Raw genomic sequence first — 11073 nt, forward strand, 5'->3', positions numbered from 1 at the left:
ACTTTTTTTTTAACCCATTCTTTCCTCAGACTGGGAAGTTCTAGGACAGTTTTTCTATTCCCATCCATTTAATTTTAGAAATAAGTAGCTTCTATGTTCATGGTGCACTTCCTAGCTATACATCAGCCTTAACACTCATATCTGTGGCATCGTCCTCCAATTGGAAGAAAAATCATTCTTCATCCATTGTATAAGTAAAGTATGACCAAATTATAGGAACTCAAGATCATTATCCCTTATTGCATAGTCCATATGCCTCTGTATATTTTTAAATCACATGGTCTTTTTAAAGTTAATATGTATATATCAATTACTTTGCTAAGCTTCTATTAATTTATATAATCTACAGTAATCTTTCGTGTCAGCTACCATTATGAATGCCCTATTTTACAGAGGAAAAAATTGAGACAAAGGGAGCACTTGGTATTTCAACCCCGATTGCCAACCTCCAGAGCCTGTGCTCTCATCTCTTGCCATATATAGGTATATTTCTTCACGCTAGATAAATTCCAGATACCGATTTACTGCAAGCCTCTTCAGCGAAGGGACTACAGTAAATTTTAATAGAACTGTGGAATTCGAGTCTAAAGAAAACATACTCTGATATTAAATAACTGTAAACTTTGATGAGTCACTTAGACTCTCTGTGTTGATTATAATATATGTGGCTCACCCAGGGTCTTCCTTCTTTCTATATACTTACAATGCAAGAAATACTTTCTACAAAACACGTGGCACATTCGAGGACCTCAGTAAATATTAGTTTTTCCCAACTCAAAAATACTGACATATTGAAATATTTCATTATCCTCACAGACCAAAGAGTAGTGGGATAAAATAAAACTTCAGTACATACAAGTTATTTAGTTAATAAATCTTTTTGGGCTCCTGGAATCAATTTCAACTTGCATGTTGAGGGGCATTAGGGGGATCTGCCCACATGACAAATACAATTTTGACACTATCTCCCTGGAGATAGCATTAGATTCCACAGGTTAAAGGCTCAGTCTTACAAAATTGCCCCCCCTCACTACTTGAGATGCCAGTCACAAGTCCAGGCAGTCACCTGTGCTTCTGACTGACTAGCTACAAATCAAAGGTCCTAATGAGTCTCTCCAACTTGGGATACCATTAAAAGTCAATATTGTTATCTATACTTTCTGACCAATTGACTATAAATAAGAGGTTTTGGGGACCTCCTCCTCAGGTTTGATTAATTTTCTAGAATAGCTAACAGACTCAGGGAAACATTTTACTTACTATATCAATGGTCTGTAACTAGGGAACAGTCAGATGTAGGGCAAGGTATGAGGAAGAGGCGTGAAATCTCCGTGCCCTTTCAAAGTAGGCCACTGTCCCAGTACCTCCATGTTGCCACCAACCCAGAAGCTCTCTGAACCCTGTCTTTTTGAATTTTTATGGAAGCTTTATTATGTAGGCATGATTGATTAAATCATTGACTATTGACAATGGATTCAACCTGCAGTCCTGTTCCCCTCCCCAGAGCTGAGGGGGTTAGGACCAAAGTCTTGAACCAATCAAAAGTAGTAAATACTTCTTCCTTATAGCCTGTGTGCACCTACCCTAGATCTGCCCTCACTCCACCATATCCTGCCCCCCTTATCTGTAGCTGATGTAAATTCTTTAAAAACAGCTTACATCTTTCTTCCCCAAAACATAATGTATAAAAAACACTCATTGACTCCAGGCTGGTGGACATGCTGTGCTGCTGCTGAGTGCTTGGGCTTTGTGTTCTAAGACCTGGTCCTTTTGTAGGTCAATAAACCTTTTCTTTTTAAAAGGCTTTCAGCCAAGGAAGGTACGATTTTGTTTGTTTGTTTGTTAGTTTGTTTGTTTGTTTTTTAGACTAGGCAACCCTTCGTTGACCTCACAGATTGCAAGGACCTTGTCAGCTTACAATCTCTTATTTTTTTTATTTTTTTTACCTCTACAGCACCTGGTCTTCCTAGGTGGTCTCCCATCCAAGTACTAACCAGGCCAGGTACAATTTTTTTTAACAGTAATCTAGGAGCATTTCAAAAATCACCACATTAATATAACAAAAGATTCTTTTTTCATTTGTGTCAATTTAAGCTAATACATGAAAACTTAAGACTTACAGCACTTTTATGAAAATGAGTCACTTTTTTTGGAAATTTTACCTACATTCAATAGCTGACTAATTAAAACCGTTATTATTATAAAGTTTGCATTTTAGTGGTAATTCAGAAGTAATTTCAAGATTGGGCTGTTGGTAATAGCCATCACAAGCAAGTGCAAAAATTTAATCAGCAATAATGTCAAAAAAAAACCCAAAAAACAAAAAACAATTATATATTGCAATACTAGGTTCTGGTTTGTATGTAGATTTGTCATAATATGCTATTGAACATCTATGTATCTCGTATCGAGATTATGTTTCTGTTATTGACTATGTAATCCTGTCCAGTATTACTCAACGTTGATTATGTGTCTCCTCTACCTGAAGGTGTCTCCTTATCTTATTATTCTTTGTTATCCCCTACAGCATCTATTACTGACTTAAAAAGTCACTCAATATATCACTACATTTGAGGCTTACCCAACACCTGGCAACATTCATTGACATAAAGCCATAGAATTTTTAGAGTGTACAGGCAGGATACCGCATACAGCAGAAGTTTTAAGGATCTTCAATGCTCTGTGTTGGCAACTGACTGGAATCCTGTTTTTAGAAGATGATGATGAGTCTGGCTCTCTGCCACTGCGAACTTTCCATACTGAGGATAGGGTTAAGTGAAAGGCTGAGAAAAAAAAGATGGTCTAAAAATTGATAAACACAGAAGACTTAGGGAGAGATCTAGACTTTCAAATCAGAGACCAGTCTGGTTATTAAGCTCTGACATGTACTAGAGTGACATTAAGACATTTACATTCTATGAAATTTAGTTAACATCAGTACTATAACATTAATATTATCTTCCTCATCAGATTATTTATTAGATACAATATATATATGATATATTTGATGATATAGATACAGATTTGTTTACTGTTTGCTTTGTGTGTGTGTGTGTGTGTGAGAGAGAGAGAGAGAGAGAGATAAAAGGAAGAAGAGAACATTGATGTTAGCAACTCTGGAGAGAATTTTCTCTAGTGACCCTGCTTTCATGGGAAGCCTTTTATTATTTGATTTCTTTTCTTCACTATGTATATACCAGAGTATAAAAAGCTGTAAAGTCTCTCTGCCCTACATTTAATTCTGTTGAAGATTTACATCAGAGGCTGAATGAAAACCCAGAATGCCTACCTACCAGATATGTGAATGATATAATACTAACATAAAGAACAAATTCACTGAATGGCAGAATCGACAGGCCAAAGGGACACTGGGGAAAAAAAAAAGCTGACATCTAATAAGAACTGAGAAAATATCCATATTTCATTTCCATCCAAAAAAATGAACTATACATATGCAAGATAGAGGCGATAGATTCATATGAAAATACCAGGATGTGAACTGTAAGCTGTCTCTATAGATACATCACTACTATTACTACATTAGCGGGGCCTGAAACTCTTATCGTCTTAGAATTATTGCCATGTTTTCTATGCCTTGGGGACCATTTGTCCTGCCATATCTACTCACTCTTACTTCTATTTTATAGATTAAGATGAGTGAGTATTTTACATATATGAGGCTATTTTAGATGCCTTTTCCTCTCCTCAAAGTTCACCAAAGCTGGGGGAACAAGAACTTGGAAAAGTAAGTACCAGAGAGAGTCAAAGAAATGCGTTCAAATTCATGTCCATACTTACACACATACATATTCAGGTGCTGTCATTGCCAGCTTTGTGCCTCGGTCAAGTTATGTAACTTTTTTGAGCCTCAGTCTTCTCCTCTGTGAAATGTAGGTGCCCACAGTATTTTTGTAAGCATTATAATGATGCCTTTCAAGTTTTCAGTAGGCACTTTACAACTCTTAACTCCTTCCACCCTCCACAGAAAGCAGCTACTGAGATTATAAGATGATTTGCTCTGATTTCACTTCACTTAGTAATTTAATATTTTATTTAATGTCATTATTTTCTAAAGCAGAGATGTCCATGGTCCTTATCGATGGAGGAAATACCTTAAAGTTTACCCATCTTGAAATCATGAGTCTCACTATGAGTGCTACTTTGAAACAAGAATCAGTGTGCAGAGAAGACTGACTGAGATAGTGAAAGATAGGGACCCTAGATAGAAACAGAATGGCTGAATAACCAAAAGATGATCAGATTAGAAAAATGAAAACATAGGATGGAGCTGAACATAAGACTATCATCAAATACTTGCAAAGATGTCATACAGAAGAGTGAGTTTATTGCTGTAAAGGGAAGTAAGAAAAAAGAATGAGTTCCCAAGGGACTGCTTTGAATTTACTATAAATGGGGATTTTTACTATAAATAAGAAATATGAGCTTTCGAAACTGAGGGATTAAATAACAACTTGTCAGATATACTGCAGAGATGTCTCTGCACTGAGCTAGAGGTGACACTGTTCATTTCTTATACACCATATGTGAATATACAGATATGAAAATAATTTACTTCTAATTATAAAGCTGTGAGTCTTTTATTTCATGATGGATGAAATAAAGATTCTTGAGACTTATAAGAAGAGTAACTGAAGACAATCATGGAATCTCTTTGGATAACTTTTTATTCATCCTTGTAAGTAATATGGTTATTGCCTCAAGCATGCTCACTTCTAAAATAGCAGGACCATAGCCCTCTATCAGTGTTTCCAACTTATATCAATAGCAAACCTCACTATATTCAATCAAGCCTATTAGCAACAGATACCAGCAGGTGTCTTTCTGGTTCTTGCTCCCCTGATTTGGCTCCCCTGTATACACATCCACAGAGTAGTCTCACAGCAGTCACTGACAGTCATGGCAACACCACATCCAGCCATGCAAGTTACATCTAGAGGCTGCTGATACTGGGTTCCATGGCTCTGGCTTCCATGCAGAAACAAGACCAGCTTCCACATCTCCAGGTCATTCTTTGTCCCTTGGGTCCTGAAACAGCTCTGCCCATGCCCAGAATCTCTCAAAGTCTCAATTTAATGACATCAGTGCCTCTGTCACTCTGTTCTTACCCTATCAATTCAAAACCAAGCCATTAGGCCAGTTTGGAATAGCCTCCATCCTTCTTCTCTATCCTTTTCTTTTTCCTTTTTAAGGCCCTATTCCTGCACAACCCACGCAAGACCAATTCTGTTTCTAGTTCTTAGTCACTAAACAAAAACAGCAATGCATAAAACCAAATAAATTTGATTGGGTGTAAGTTTATTTGGGGACTGGAAGGAGACAGTATGTCAGTGGTAATATTTATAAAGGGGGAAATTATTGTTTTAGCAGCAGCTAAAAGAAACACCCTGTTCTTTATTTTTGTAAGGGGAAAGCAAATTGTAAACCCTTTTAAGTTAACTTTAAATACACTAACATTATAAATCCACAAAGCATTTTCTTTCATGCACTATAGAAATAGGCCATTAATTAGCATGTCTAAAGGAACTTTTTAGTAATTGCTTTCCTTAAATACAATTAGTATAGTTGGCCCGTGTATCTGTAAGAAAAAGGAGGGCAAAGTAAGTGATCCAACTTTGTTTCAGTTGTGTATTAGAGTGGAATGAAAAAGCCTTTAAATACTGTATTTATATTATAATCAGACTTTATAATGTGAAACAGCAAATTTCATTGACTTTTTATTTTATTAAATTTATTGAGGCAATGTTGGTTAATAAAATTATATAGGTTTCAAGGGTACAATTCGGTAATACATCATCTATATATTACATTGTGTGTTCACCACTCACAGTTAAATTTCCTTCCATCACCATATATTTGACCCCATTTACCCTTACCTATTTCCCCCATCCCCCTCTTCTCTCTAGTAACCACTACACTGTTGTTTGTGTCCATAAATCTCTGTCTTGTTTGTTTGTTGCTTTCAGTTTTATATCCCACATCTGAGTGAAATCATAGGGTTCTCAACTTTTCTGTCTGACATATTTCACTTAGCTTGATAATCTCAAGATTCTCCATGTTTTCACAAATGGCAATATTTTCAACTTTTCTTATGGCTGAATAATATTCCATTGTATATATGTACCACATCTCCCTTATCCAATCATCTATCGAAGAATACTTCAGTTGTTTCCATGCCTTGGCCACCGTGAAAGGTGCTATAATAAACATAGCAGTGCATATATCTTTACAGATAAATGTTTTCAACTTTGCAAGGTTGATACCTAGAAGAGGAATCTGTGGGTCATATGATAATTCTATTTTTAATTTTTTGAGGAACCTCCACACAGTTTTCTATAGTTGCTGTACTAATTTACATTCCTACCAGCAGTGTATGAGGATTCCTTTTTTCCCACAATCTCTCCAACACTTGTTATTACTTGTCCTGTTGATGAAAAGCATTTTAACAGGTGTGAGGTGATATCTCATTATGGTTTTGATTTGCATTTCCTTGATAGCTAGTGAAGTTGAGCATCTTTTTATATGTCTATTGGCCATTTGTATGTCTTCTTGGGAGAAGTGTCTGTTCAGGTCCTCTGCCTATTTTTTAATTGAATTTTTTTTTTTTATTGTTAAGTCATATGATTTCTTTGTATATTTTGGATGTTAGACCTTATCGGAGGCATTGCTTACAAATATCTTCTCTCATTTAATTGGTTGCCTCTTTGTCTTGTTGATGGTTTCTTTTGCTGTGCAGAAGACTTTAGTTTGATATAGTCCCATTTGTTTATTTTTGTTTTTACTTCCCTTGATTTTGAGATCAAATTCATAAATTTCTCTCTAAATCCAAGGCCTGTGAGTTTAGTACCTATGTTTTCTTCTATGAAACTTGTTTTTGCATTGACCCTTTCTTAAAGCCTTTATCTACTTGGTCTCATGGTATGAGGTATTCTGGTCTTAAATAAAAGTTGACTTAAATGTCTCCTTAGAGGCAGAACTGGAGATAATATAGTTAATATTTCTGTAACAAAGGAATATTATACCCCAGAAGTAAGAATTGTTTATTTTTTAATGCCATCTCTGTGTCTAATTAGTATTGTAATTTTAGAAAACTTATTTCATCTTTCTGAGCTTCAATTTGGTAGTCTATAAAACTAAGATATTGGATGTCTAATGTTCCCATCAGTTCTTAAAAAAAAGAAAAAAGAAAAGAAGTCTCTCGTTCTAAGCCAGAAAGGATGTTGAGGCCTATACACAGAAACATTTTTATTTACGTTTCTTTTGTAGAGAAGGAAGGATACTTCTTTTTATCTCTCACCTTTCTACTCCTATAAAGTTAATTGAATTCAATGAAACATTTATGTTAACCAAATGATCTATATCAAGAGTATTACTTTGACAACTACATGATAAGATAAATTAAAAAATAAATTTTTAAAACTAGAACACCGTTGGTCCCTTTCTCCATCAGGAAATAAATTGGCATTAAGGAAGAATATAACTACTCTGGCTTCCAGTGCTTTGAGAAAATCTCTGATGTGTGGCCTTCTGGCCAAACATCTGTGATTTCATATTGTTGGAGTGATCATTGTATCCCTGGGAGTTGCAGCTTTCTATAAGTTTACTGTGGCTGAGCCTAGGAAGAAAGCACATGCAGATTTCTACAAAAATTATGATTCCATGGAAGATTTTGAGGCAATGAGGAAGGCTGGCATCTTCTACAATGCAAAATGATTTCAGAATGTAAAGAATTTCTTTGAGTTGGCTTCCATGGCAGTTTGTCACTGACCTGTGTCCCTGACTATGAATTATGAATACTTGTGCAAAGAAATAGTTTCTCTTGATAAATAAATAATTAACATTTTTTTTTAAAAGTAAAATACCTTATTTTTACCTGGTTTATCAAAGTAGGCTTGCAGTGGCTATTCCAAAAACAAAATTTCTAAGAACATCTTGCAGAGAGGAATTCATTTTTAAAAAACATATATTCTATTTAGATATTCTACTGACTAGCTAGATAAGCTTGTGCAAGGACCTTAATTACTATCTCCCAATATTTTTACCCATAACTTATGACTAAATTTCTTGTGCTTTGCTTTAAAGATCAAATGAAATAGTTATTTAGCCAAACTTTAGTATTTGCTTTGTAATAGTGTTTAAAATAATGTTATTTATAAAGCAAATAGTGTCTCACTCAAATTATTTGTTGTCTATACAGATCAAATTATCTTCGCTCCTCTGAATTTCTTCATCTCTACCTAATAAAATATCTAAGTTTTCTGAAAATTCTTCTTATGTAAAGCAAAAGTAGAGCATGAAGTGTGAAATCCAGCTCCTGGATTTACTATCATTGGGACAATGAGCAAGGTATTTGGTGGCTCTGAAATCAGTTAATGTTTGTGAGACTTATTTTTCTTATTTGTAAATGAAGATGAAGATAATAATACTAATATCACAGATTTATTGTCTATCTTAAGTTATTTCAAGTGAAAATGATCTATACATTTCTTTTTATAATTTATTTTATTTTATTTTTTAATTATAGTTGACATACAATATCATATTAGTTCCAGGTGTACAACATAGCGATTGTACACTTAGTGATCAACCCAGTAAGTCTAGGACCCATCTGATACCATACAATATTTTAGACTATATTCTCTATGCTGTATTTTACATCCCTGTGACTATTTTTATAACTAGCAGTTTGTACTTCTTAATCCCTTTCCCTTTTTCATCCATCCTCCAACCTCCCTCCCAATTTGTTCCCTGTATCTACAAATTTGTTTCTATTTTGTTTATTTTGGTTTTCGATTCTACATGTAAGTGAAGTCATATGGTATTTTGATTTTCTCTGTCTGACTTATTTTATTTAGCATAATATCCTCTAGATCCGTCTATGTTGTTGCAAAGGTATGTATTATAACATGTGACAAAACGTTTGTTATTGTTTTATATCACTAAAAGAAGGTTTCGGGGTTGGGGAAGGAGTTGAATACTAAAAACCCCAGATAGAAATTTTAACTCATGCTGCAAGAAAATCAGGATGAACTCTTTCTCTAAGAAACAACAAATACAGAGGTAAATGAGTATGGAGGTAGGTTTTGCCTGAGGGCATTTGCAAATATTGTCATATTTGAATTTTTGTTTTGATGGCCAACCATAGCAAAAGAGACAGAAATCAAAATGGAGGATTCACAATGGTAGAGATTCTAGTAGAACAATTCCTCAAAATAATCTGAAACACAAAAAGGTTACATCCTCAGAATAAAATTGAACCTGAATTGATTCAGCCTTCCTACTAATGTATAGTCTATAGTTTACACTGCAGTACTCCAACATACCTCAGGCTTTGAACTTGGTTTAAGGTGGCTTTGGAAAGATAAAGGCCCCAGGCACTTGGGAGTAGTTAACGTAAATCTCTGGAGAGAGATCATTTATGCTGGGCCTCAGGTACTATGGACCATACATATTTCAAGAGACTTACAGGAAGAAACAAGGAAACCAGAAGCAACTGACTGAGGAAAAATGACTGCAAAATCTTTGGATATTGGAATCATTAAACAAAGACTGAAAAACAATCATGTTTACCGACAAAGAGTCTTTTTTTTAACCAAACTTTAGTTGGGTTCCTCTGAGCCTTCTTTTTGACTAGGTCTCAACCTTATCCCTGATTCTTTGGCCTGACTAGCCAGGTTTTAGCGAGAATCCTGCTAAGTCAGTTTAGTGAGAATCCCTCACTCTTGGTATCTGATCAAGTTCCTCATCTCTTACCTAGAATATATAAGTCCTTGAACTGTCTTTAGCGAGAATCTCGTTAGGTCAGTTTAGCAAAAATCTGCCTGCCCTTTATGCTTCCTCTTAGTCACTTTCCATTCATGGAACCCTTCACTCTGCTTGTTAGCTACAAATCTCCAGCTTTCTTTGCTATATTCAGAGTTAACCTGACTTCCCTCCCCTATTTCAATACCCCTATTGCAATAGTCTTGAATAAAGTCTCTAATACATTTTAACAATGATCAGAATATTTCTTTAACATTACTATAACTAATGAACTGATGTAAGAAGTCTAAAATATCTATAGTACTATGGCCATGCCACCCTGAACAAGCCCGATCCCGTCTGATCTCAGAAGCTAAGCAGGGTCGGGCCTGGGTAGTACTTGAATGGGAGACCACCTAGGAAGACCAGATGCTGTTGGTGTAAAAAATGAAAAATAAAAAATAAGGGATTGTAAACTGACAAGGTCCTTGCAATCTGTGAGGTCAACCAAGGGTTGTCTCGCCTAAAAAAAAATAAAAAATAAATAAAATATCTGCAGTAAATAAAAAACTGTAAAAAGGGTCATAGTAAATTTGGAAAAGAGCTAGAGACTCTTGAGAAATGACAAATGACTAAAATCAAAGTCACCATAGTCATTTGATTTACATCCTCTGTTTACCTGATTATGTATGTCGGGATCGAGAAAGCAAATATAAAATTAATATAAAAGTGAATTTCAGCGTGATTACATTAACTTAAACCAAATTAACTGCAAGAGCTTTCATTGCTTCTTCAAATTCTTATTAACTATTAACAGCATTAATCAGAGAAAGAGACAGAGCAACAGCTACAACATGCCACTTTTCTGTGTAGAAATGGCTTGCTTCGAGGGTCTTCAATTAAAAAAAACATTTCTCAAAGTATATTTTAACTCACAGAGTCTGTAAACTTTTTCTTTGTTATTGTTCATTTTATTTTAATCAAATAAGGTTACTTTACGAAAGCAAGCTCTCACTCATCAGTATACTTGAGGGAAGAACAGAGGGCATAAGCAAGTCAGCAAAAGCAAAGAAACATCTACTGATAAAACATTAAAGTCAGAAGTATATGCAATTCAATTATTTACCTTTTTATGTGGGTAACTGTATAATGTGCTCATAAAATGTATTGTCTTTTTCATATCTCTTACAACATTTATAGAAATTTAGTTAAGGTTGCGTAATAACAACAAGTACCGTTTATAAGATACTTCTAGGTGACTGGTACCGTACTGAACATTTTTTCAAATACATGATTGCATTTAATCGCAATAAG

General features: G+C 34.9%; 1 pseudogene; it reads left to right on the top strand.

Moving 5' to 3' along the window:
• Positions 1–10081: 10081 nt before the first annotated feature.
• LOC120596375 (uncharacterized) lies at positions 10082–10200 on the top strand (annotated as a pseudogene).
• Positions 10201–11073: the final 873 nt, after the last annotated feature.

Source organism: Pteropus medius, unplaced genomic scaffold (genome assembly GCF_902729225.1).
Source record: "Pteropus medius unplaced genomic scaffold, Ma_sr-lr_union100, whole genome shotgun sequence".
In the NCBI taxonomy this organism is placed as follows: Eukaryota; Metazoa; Chordata; class Mammalia; order Chiroptera; family Pteropodidae; genus Pteropus; species Pteropus medius.